Below are 11,119 nucleotides of genomic sequence, written 5' to 3'. Positions count from 1 at the left end.
TACCAAAACTTACAACAATAACAAGATTTAAAAAATAATGAGTAAAAAAATCGTATAAAATTTGTCTTGCTAAGCCCAAAAAAATAGTACCAAAGCTTTCAAACAAAAATATATATAGAAATAAAATTTAATAAAATACTTTTATTTATTTTTATTAAAAATACTTTTCATATAAAAATTTTTTTATGTATGTATAAAAACAGATTAAAAGAGTAAAAAAAATTATTGTTGAGAAGAATAAGTTTTATTAAATCTGCTTTTCTAGGCTCTTAGAATTGCATTGAATCATAATGCTACGTTTATACCGAAATACTAAAACACGCATTATTTTAAAATTAACAAAAGCTCGTTACACTGCAACACAAATATTGGTGATGAAAAATCGTTTTCATCTCAATTAGAGGTCCATTCAGTAAATTTTGTCTCTAGGTTTTTTTTAACTATTATCTTTCCATAATTATACACATCCCAAAATGATAAAATGGAGCAATACGGAATTGACGAACAGTTTAGGGTTGCGGAAAATCAGGATTCATTAACGGCGCAGTAAGATTTGTAAAAATTCGGGAATTTTTCATCAAATTTTCACACTTTCACTCAGAGTTTAAAAAAAAATTCGGGAATGTAGTTTTATAGATCATTAATATTAAAGAGCAAGTTTCAAGTGGTTCTTCTATTTAAAAAAAATGTACAGTAGGTATTAAATAGACAAAGTACACAAGTCCACGTCCGAAAAACATTCTCAAAAATCAGTGTGACTTTTGATCTAATTACTAGAAACTTTTGCACTTTATTATACCAAAATGGAGTTTTTTATACCAATGATATATAAATTTGCATACCCTTAATATTTCTAAAAAAAAATTATTTCATACAAAGTTTAAAATGTTTAATGTGGTTGTTGTTGTAGTATGAAATATATTTATATAAAAAATGTGCATGTTATTCAATGATCTATGAACTATATTTTTATCACAAAATATACACACAATTTATTTCTATTCAATGATCTATAAAACTGCTCACCCGAAATTTTTCTAGAAATTCTGAGTAAAAAGTTTGAGATATTGATGAAAGTGTGCCGAATTTTTCAGAATTTTCTATAAAATTCGAGACTTTTCTTTATATGGCTTTTGCTGTAGTATGAGCTATACGAGGTGCGTTCGAAAAGTATAGCGAATTTTGAATTTTCGCAGGTTACGTATATTCGAATTTCGATTTTTTTGTGGCGATATGTTGGTACTCATGTCTCTCACTAATGCCGACGAGTTTTCGGCCATTTTGAATGTTCAGTTAATTGTTGACAGCTGCTTTGCTTGCACGTGTTTCGGCTCGTCTTCAATTCAAAAAGATGGATCAAAGAACCTGTGAGTTTTATGTGAAAAACGAAATTAAGTTCTTCCGAGAAGATGTAAATGACGAAAAGCGTGCCGGACGCCCGAGCACTTCTACAACAGACGAAAAAATTGATGAAGTGAAGAAAATGGTATTGGCCAATCGTCGAATCACCGTTAGAGAAGTTGCTGAGAACCTAGACATATCGATAGGTTCGTGCCGTTCGATTTTTTTCAATGATTTGGGCATGAGACGGGTCGCCGCAAAAAACTGCTCAGTTTCGACCAAAAGCAGCATTGCATGAACATTGCTAATGAGATGTTGGACTCTGTCCTCGACGACCCAAATTTACTCCAGGGTGTCATAACTGGGAACAAATCGTGGGCTTATGGTTATGACGTGGAAATCAATCATCTGAATGGAAGCTGCCGCACGAACCAAGATCGAAAAAAGTGCGCCAAGTTCGGTCGAATGTAAAAGTTTTGCTTACCGTTTTCTTCGATTTCAGGAGCGTTGTTCATCATGAGTTCTTGCCACAGGGTAAAACGGTCAATAAGGAATATTATCTGAAAGTTATGCGTAATTTGCGCGTAGCAATCCGCCAGAAATGCCCGGATTTGTGGAAGAACAAAAATTGGCTCTTGCATGACGATAACGCCCCTGCTCACACATCGTTGCTTATGCTAGACTTTTTGGCCAAAAACAACACACTAATGATGCCACGACCACCGTATTCCCCAGATCTGGCCCCCTGTGACTTTTTCTTGTTCCCGACACTGAAAAGGTCCATGAAAGGACGACGCTACGCTACGATTGACGAGATAAGGACGGCATCGAAGGAGGTGTTCATAATTTTTTGAAGTGCTTCGAAGATTGGAAGAAACGTTGGCACAAGTGCATAATATCTCATGGAGATTACTTTAAAGGGGACAATATAGATATTAATGAATACGAAAATAATTTTTGAAAAAACACAAAATTCGTGATACTTTTTGAACACACCTCGTATATTCATACAAAAAATAATTGAATTTTTAAAATACATAATTAAATAGTCAAAACCTATCAATGTGAGTTGTACACTTTATTTTGACGCTGACTGTATGTATGTGTGTATAAAACTCAATTCTTTCTTAAATCGACCTCAGCAATCTTTTCTTGGACTACTACAGATATATGGATTAATAAAAAGTATTTGTTACAAAATATACTCTTGGTGTCGCTATTTCTAAAATATTCTGTTTTTTTTTTCGAATTGTAAATGCAGACTTGTGTACATATTTTTTGAATGGCACTGCCGCATCTACTGTGGCAAAACTTGCTTGTAGAAAAATTCGACAGCCCTTGCATGTCTCACTCTGTCAGTCTTCCTATTTTCATCAAATTTTTCCGCTTAACAAACAGTAACAAGGGTCGTAAATTTTATAACAATTTTTGTTTTCAAATGTAAATGTGATATTCGTAAAAATTTCACATTTTTATGACAATTCTCCACCACATACACTCAACCACTTGTTTATGTGTATATGAGTGCATGTATTTGTGTATCGCTGCATGCAAACACGTTTACGCCCTCCACTGCGCTACACAACTGTCAATGGCATGATTTAATGTTATTAACATAATGACGTAACGGTAAAATTTGCATAGCATTCATAAATAGGAGTACTATAAAAATACAACAACAACAAAAATACTTTCTACAACAAAAACAAAAGCAAACGAATCAAAAAGTTGACAGTCGTCTCTGCTCCTTAAATGGCTTTACTCCTCAGCAAATTCTGTCAATGCACAAAATCAATATTCTTCTGCATGCATTCGTTACACATATGAGGGTGCTGAGTGGATTTTTACCTTCATCATGTAAAAATTCGCTTGACGTACACACATTAGGGTGGGCTAATTTGTATGGAACGAATATTTTTAAATATTCTTTCTAGCGGATTCGGATTCTATATGGAATTCTAAGAAAAACAGTCCATCAAAGCATACCTCTAAAGTCAATTTCGTGCACCTCAAATTTTAAAATGGATAATCTTTAACTAATACGAAGTTAGCATGAAATAATCTTCATTTCAATTTACTTGACGATGTTTTGATTCAAAGAATTCATTTTTGATATGATTTCTTGTAAAAAGAAAAAAAGATGACACTAAAAACAAATTAAATGTAATTTCTTATGATAAATCTAAGTAACAAAATATTCCTTAGGAACATCTTTTGGAGTATGCAGAGCATGATGATTCACCGTTTACAAGTCCGAAGATATCATCACATATTCAAGGTACAGAAAAATATATTTTCAATTATTGTGTTGCTCGACGGGTAATTCATAAAGTAATAGAGAAAAGGTTATGGCACTAACAATAGAAAACAGAAAAAAATCCCTTATGTTGAAAGTAAAAAGCGAGTAAAAAAATAAATTCAAAATTCGCAAAAAATTTTAAAAATAAATTTTTCAAATTTTATAACACTTTATTGTTTTTATTGTTTTGTGTAAGTTTTAGTTTGATTTGCATATAGAAGATAAAAATAAACAAATAAAGGGACCTACAGTTTTATGTCGCCTTCGAAGGCAAATGGCTTTTTATGAGGAGTTTTTTCATGACAAAAATACACTCGTAGGTTTGCCATTGCCAGATACCACTATTAGAAAAAACTATTCTATTTTTTGGTATTTCATGAGCTGTGCACGTACTAATTAATTCGGTTACATCCGCCGCCTCATTTTCCCTATTCGAATATTAAAAAATTATAAGTAATTTGTTTTGTAGCGTAATCTTTCGGTTCATTAAGTAAAAACAGATATCAAAAATAAATTAATCGTATCAAAAATACCCTCGTACAAGTTTGTATTAAAAAAAAAATAGTTTTCGTAATGCATAAAAAAATATTAGGTTTCATTTTCACTTCGTGCGTGTATTGGCGCAAAAGTAATCATCCAATTTTGTTTTTGAATAACTTTTTTACTAAATAAAAAAAGATGATTTTGAGTGATAGAAATCTTTATTTTGACTTGTTTTGAACTTTTACCAAATTTTGAATCTACCAATAGGGTGATTAATTTTGTAGTAATTATTTTTAAATTCAGGATCTCAAAATTAAATTTAGAACTATGTTTAGGGGACTTTTTTCTTAAACTTTTATGCTAGAAAGGTTGAGAAGAAAAATTAGCCCGCCCTAGTATGCATGCATACTTATCAAAATGGGATGAAGGGATGTGGCGCATACTCGTATGCACACCGCCGCTTACCTTCCTCATGCGCGCACAATTGCTGCTAAATTGCATTTTTCATTTTTCATTGATTTTCTTATTTACATATTTTTCCTCACAAAAACGCTATGCAAAAATGCATGCAAAAAAGACATTATCGAAATGGGAATAGGATATGGTATGGAGACGTTCGGAAAATTGCACTTTTAAACATGCAAATTCAAATTCCTTTCTATGCACTTTGAATATTTTCCTTTATTAGATTTTTATTTTTTTTCCTTCCTTGCTTGCACCCCTATTTCTGTGAGCATTTCTGATGCATATCCGCACACACACATATATATATGTGCATGCATATGTAAATGAAATGTGCAATAATGAGGAGGGTCCTGACTGCCGGGCTATTGGGTTTTCGTGTATGCTGTGTGTATGGCTGGCACATAATGTGCATCCTGCATGCAAACCTACACAAATGATGGCAATAAAAATGTGGATTAAACTTTGTCAGAGCACTAAAAATTGCCTGCTCTGCAATGCATGCGACCGGTAAGCAGCAGCAGCAGCCAACAGTAGCAATGAGTAATGGAGAATTTATTATAAATTGCCAACAATTCGATACAAAATTAAAATATCGACGTTGTTTTCAAGACAGATTTTTTTTCGTTTTTCCAATTTAATAAATAGCTAACATGAATTATGATTTGTTGCAGAAATCATCGCTAAGGGTGAAAATCGCTACCGGGCGGCATGCTAAGCGTTTACGTACATCTACTATGCCTATGCAATTTCACGGTGAAAGTACGTAAAATATTCGCAAAAACAAAAACCAGAACAGAAAAATTATAGCAAGAGCATGAGCGGCAAGATACGATAATCAAAGCAGCTGTATAACGCGTTTGGGAAGCTTTCATAAAATATCGAATGTCCTTGAAGTCTACGCTGCCACGTCGCATCACATAACACACACACCCTCGCATACATTTCATTCAATACTGGCGATTGTGGCGAAGCGATTGGCTGCGTGTATTGATAGCAAAAATTTGCATGCCTCGCCGACTATACGTATACATTCGTATACACATAAATACGCAAGTGTGCATGTATGTTTGTTTGTAGTGATGGCCGTGGTGCGTGCGACACGTGACAAATAATTACTACGCCGTCGGCTGGCCTTTACTTTCATTTTCTCAGTTTCCCAAATGCAAAGGCTGCTCATGCAATCAGCGCCAGCAGGGGGAGAAAGAGTACGGCAAGTAAAATTAACTGGGCTAAAGCAATTTTAGTGCAAAAGAAGCGAGTATGAAACCAAAGATGCTATAAACAGCCACACTAAATGTGGCGGACATTGCCCTCTGGTTCTATTGTTTTACTAGTAGTTAGAGGCGGTATTATTATATTTTTGGTATTTTTCGAGCTGGATCGTGGGCCGGTTGATGACGCCTATACACAAGTTTTTTGCATAAATTGTACAACATTTATATACAAAAACTATTTAATGTCACAAAAAATTCAGGTTGAATTTTGGGTGTTTGTGTGGAAAATAAGAAAATCCTGTCGGAGTTGTGGTGAAAGTTTAAATTAGGCAAAAGCGGCAACCTTTTCATCAAGCAAAGATTAGTTGTGCTAGAAGCCAACGGAAACATTATGAATTATGCTAGGGAGTTAGAATTAGTCTATCGATGCGGTTGGTAGTGACTTTTAGTTTTACATTTGCCGATTTTGATTCACCACATCTCTGCTCACTAGAAAGCAACAACAGTTCGTAGCGACAGAACAGTCGTGGCAGAGTAGGGCGGCGTCTCTCTCCGCCGGCAGATGAGTAGGGGCACTCCGAAGTGGTGTTCTCTCACCATTTCTCTGGGTTATTGTTATCAACAATTTTCTGGAGGAGCTGGTGAGAAGGAGCTGCAGGGTGAATGACCACCGGGGGACGTGGAACTAACTGTTAGACGAAAGTTTGTAGATACCCTGTACGATTTGATGCAGGGATATCTGAACATAATTGTTCGATGGGCGTTGCAGCTTATCGGTGAATCCTATTAAGATGGAGCTCGTCCTATTTACAAGGAAATATAAAATACCCAGAGCTCAACTCCCCTCAATAGGGGGCGCTCCGTTGGTGCTTTTTAGCAAGGCGAAGTACCTAGACCTAATCCTTGACAGTAAGTTAATGTGGAAGCTTAACATTGAGGCCAGATGCAAAGGCGTCTTTGGCAGAAGATGGGGCCTCTCGCCCAGAGGTGTATTTTGACTCTATAATACCATTACAAAGTTATTTTTGTTATATGAAGTCATTGTCTGGTGGAACTCACTGGAGAGAATGACATCGCTAAAGAAGCTGGAGAGAGTTCAAAGGTTTACACTCATTGGAATCAGTGGGGCGCTTCGAACTACCCCAACGCTAGCGCTTAATGTAATGTTAAATGTGGTACCTGTAAACATCGCGGGCAAAACAGCCCGCACGCACCGCATACTGCTTCACTTACCGCAAGTATCAGTAGAAACTTTGGGTTCATCCCCCTGCCAACGGATCAGGGTGTAACCTCGCTTAGTACAAGCGGTACTTTCTCCACCCACATTCCATCAATTGAGGAGTGAACTGGGTGCAATACTTGGGAACAGAGCTTCTGTTCACGGATGGCTCAAAGTTGGACGGAAGGGTTGGAGGAGGAGTATTCTGCAAAGAGCTCCCCATCAGAATCAAATTCAGGGTACCTGATCACTGCAGTCGGTTACAAGCAAAGGAGCAGCTGCCTGCCTCCTTACTTGCGTAAAACTGTTAAGAAGGTAAATATTTATTCCGATAGTCAAGCCGCAATTAGGGCCCTGGGCTCAATTGTGGTGCTTTCGAAACTGACCAGCGCATGCCTGGTCCCACCGATTGCATCCGAATTCTATCAAATGATTCTAATCTAGGTACTTGGCCATAGTGACATTGCGGGAAACTGCGAAGCGGATGAGCTGGCCCGACAAGAAACCAGCGAGGTAGTGTCCCCGCAAAAGGAGCGGATCAGAAGCCCCTTGACTACCTGCGCTCTACTCCTGGAATGATGAGCTTCGCGACGACTTAACGAGCGCTGGGCAAGTACACAAACTTGTAAGGTCGTGCAATCCTTCTGGCCACGTGTAAATCGGACGCGTTAGAGGGATATTCTGAGGATGGGCACTATCCGCGTGGTATACACGCCGTGAAACTCGTAATTACTTCGAGTCCTTTTTGCGTCAGCTGGTAAGGAGGATGAGGTGGAATTATCTCAGCACCTGCTCCTTAGTTGTACCGCTCTCGCGGAACTAAGATTCAAGCACCTTAGCTCTCACTTCTTTCCTAAGCCTGCTGATATAGGAGGCCTTATATCGAAATGTTATGCCCTTCAACAGCAGCATAAAGTGGCTAACATGATCGCAAATTAGTCGCCGTTTGTTATCCACAAATACTCAAATACTCACACTTAGTATTTCGTTTAAAACAAAAATTATTACTGAGGACTCAACATTTTTTTTTTAACAAATTCCGTGCCAAGAGCAAATTTTCTTATGTAGGAAGAAATACGAAATGTAAAATAATGAGTTGGATATCAAGATGAGTACTAAGGGGATTTTATATAATACAATCGGTTTTAAATTTTTGTAAGTACTCATTTCTAGAAATATGGCATTGTTTAAGTTTTAGTTCAATCGAACTATGCTGCCCGTGCCAAAAGTGTCCTGAAATTTGAAAAATTGCCAATTTTCGGGAAATAGAAACATTTTTCTGCTTGAGCTTGCAACTAATTATATTCATGGCAATAACTTTATTATTAAATAAATGTAGATTTTGGGACTTTAAAATCAATTTTAAAATATGTTCTTCAAAAAAATACGGTTGGGAAGATATTTAACATTTAATGTGTCACCTGACGCGAACAGATGTAATTTTTTACGTGTTTTGGAATCGTTAAAGTAATTTTCTTTTTGTTTCAGCTTCTTTTACATTTTGATGAGTTTGTGTCTCTATTTCTAATCTTTTAACTTTTCATTTCCCAGCTTATTTTTAGTGTCTCCCTTAAGGAACTCCTTTTCCCATTTCACGTCCAACAAATTTATTACTATTTATTTATTTTCCACATTTCATCTTCACTCGCCATATTATTTTACGAATATTTTGGTAATACTAGAATTATTCGACGTTTTGCAACTTCTGGCATAAGAAAAAGTGATAAACCCCTAATAAATTTTGAGGTCGCTCTTATCAAAATACTTAAGGGAAATATTCATTTAAAGTTTGTGCTGTTAAGTGAACGGCTCGGTAAGAGGGCTGCTATTTATATTTCTGGCCTTGAGCACTTCTAGTATTTTCAGATGGCATCTGATATTTTCATTGGAAAGCTTGACTTATTTTATTATAAACGCACTCAGAATATTTTGTTGTGTTAGTCTTATTAGTTTGATAACAGTGGCTTTAAAAATCATCTAGGCAAACAAATGGAATTAAACAGTGAATATTTTCATGGAATTATTTCTCACAATTTTCAACGTGTTTCACGCATTTTAGTTGTATGTGTCAAATTTAAGAATGGCCGGTAATCAGAGCCTTTGTTAACATAAATTACATATAAATTTTTAAAGGCATGTAAGCATTATGAGCAAGGTCCTAGGTATGTACTCGTATGTACGTATATATGAATTTACGACGTTAATTATTTCGAGTTTCTGCCTTTGTTCATTACTGGTGCTTTAAAAAATCAACAAAACAGCTGCCTTGTATTATATAATATTTTCCAGCATTTATTACTGCATGCATGTATATATGCATAAGTATTAAAGAGTATGTGTGCGTGTTTTTTTATTTGTGGCAAATGTTGCTGATACTTTCCTAATGATAAATACACAAACGCTTATGTCCTGCACACGCGTGCAATTTGAATGGAGCCATTTGACCGTGCCGTTTTTTATTTCACATATGCCTAAGTAGGTAAATATGTGTGTGTGTATGTAAATATGCATGTAGCATCTAGCGCTCGGTGAACGCGTGGCTTAACTATTTAAAAGTTGCCAGTAGTGTGGTCATATGGTGGCCTGCATTTTCGGCTGACTTTTTTCCATTTTTAAGGGTCGAATCAAAAATGCAGATGCATTTTTTATTTTATAGCGTTTTTTTTATACTATTTCAGTTTTTCTTTGTTAGTTTACCCTAGAAATACTATTGTAATCACAGCGGGAGTGCAGTGAAAATAGGGAGATTTTTCCATAAAAAAATTAAGTAAACGAAGCAAAAGTGTGGGGGGTGGTTTTAATCCGGAAGTGAAGTTGATTTTTTTCTTTCCTAGGGAATTAAAGTACAAACTACATCTAGATGCAGGGGCATGTTTACTCATTAACGTTATTAGATGTATTTGTGTATAATGTGCAAGAATTTTTGTCTGCAGTTGTAGAGAAATTAAAGAGATATTAATTTCAGTTTCGATACCAACTACTTTTCAAATGCCAATTTGAAAATATTTGAAACTCCGTAAAAAATAGTATTTAAAAAAATGTTTGTAAAAAGTATTCAAAAATGCATACTACATACAAACAGAAGCAATGATTCTAACGCAAGGACTGTCTAGGATGATGTATAATGAGAGGGTGGGATTATTTTGAACGAGGTTTTTTGTAAGTATTAAAAGCACAAGTTAACTAAACAGACGTAGTCTTGTATAAATTTCAATAAATTTGTTTGCGATGATTTTGTGAATTTCAAAGAGCTTTTAAGCGAACTTTTAATCAGAATGAAAATTGTATAGGAGTGCGCACACTGTAACGATTCACTAAAGGTAAAATTAGAGGGGCCATACCATAACGTCATAATCCTGGCCTTAACCCCTACGATATTCACCGTCATCTGTGAATGGTGCCATAGCCATAATTGTGATTTATTTGTTCATTTTGAAAGTGCAAAAACTAAAAAACGATCACAACATGAGCAGTAACGGAGGTAATGGTGGTAGCATATGCCGATGACTTGGTCCTGATGGTCTCAGGTCCCTTCCCATCAGTAATGGCTGAAATTTTGGAAGGTGCACTGGCCACACTCAGCAGATGGGCCGCCAGTAGCGGTCTCAGAGTCAACTCTGACAAAACGGAGTTGATGCTATTCACCAGAAAATACAAGCCTCCACCTTTTAAGCTTCCTAGACTTAACAACCAGTGTCTTACACTTTCATCGGAAGTCAAGTATCTTGGTGTAATACTTGACCCCAAGCTCCACTGGAAGCTGCACATAGAAAATCGAGTTAAGAAGGCTAATATAGCCTTCTACGCCTGTAAATCTATGTTCGGCAAAAAATGGGGCCTCAAGCCACGTGTCGTACTCTGGATGTACAACTTAGTGGTTCTGCCAATTTTGACATACGGTTGCCTAGTTTGGTGGTTAGCTCTTCAGAAGGGCTACAACTTCACTAAATTAGAGAGAGTGCAGAGAACTGCATGTGTGGGCATCACTGGTGCCTGTAGAACATGTCCCACCTCTGCGCTCAACGTTATACTCCACTTAATTCCTGTGGATCTGCAGGTTAAATCCATTGCTGCTCAGAGTGCTATTAGACTGAAGGA

This window comes from Anastrepha obliqua, chromosome 3, assembly GCF_027943255.1.
Source record: "Anastrepha obliqua isolate idAnaObli1 chromosome 3, idAnaObli1_1.0, whole genome shotgun sequence".
In the NCBI taxonomy this organism is placed as follows: Eukaryota; Metazoa; Arthropoda; class Insecta; order Diptera; family Tephritidae; genus Anastrepha; species Anastrepha obliqua.
This window is presented reverse-complemented; position numbering follows the sequence as displayed.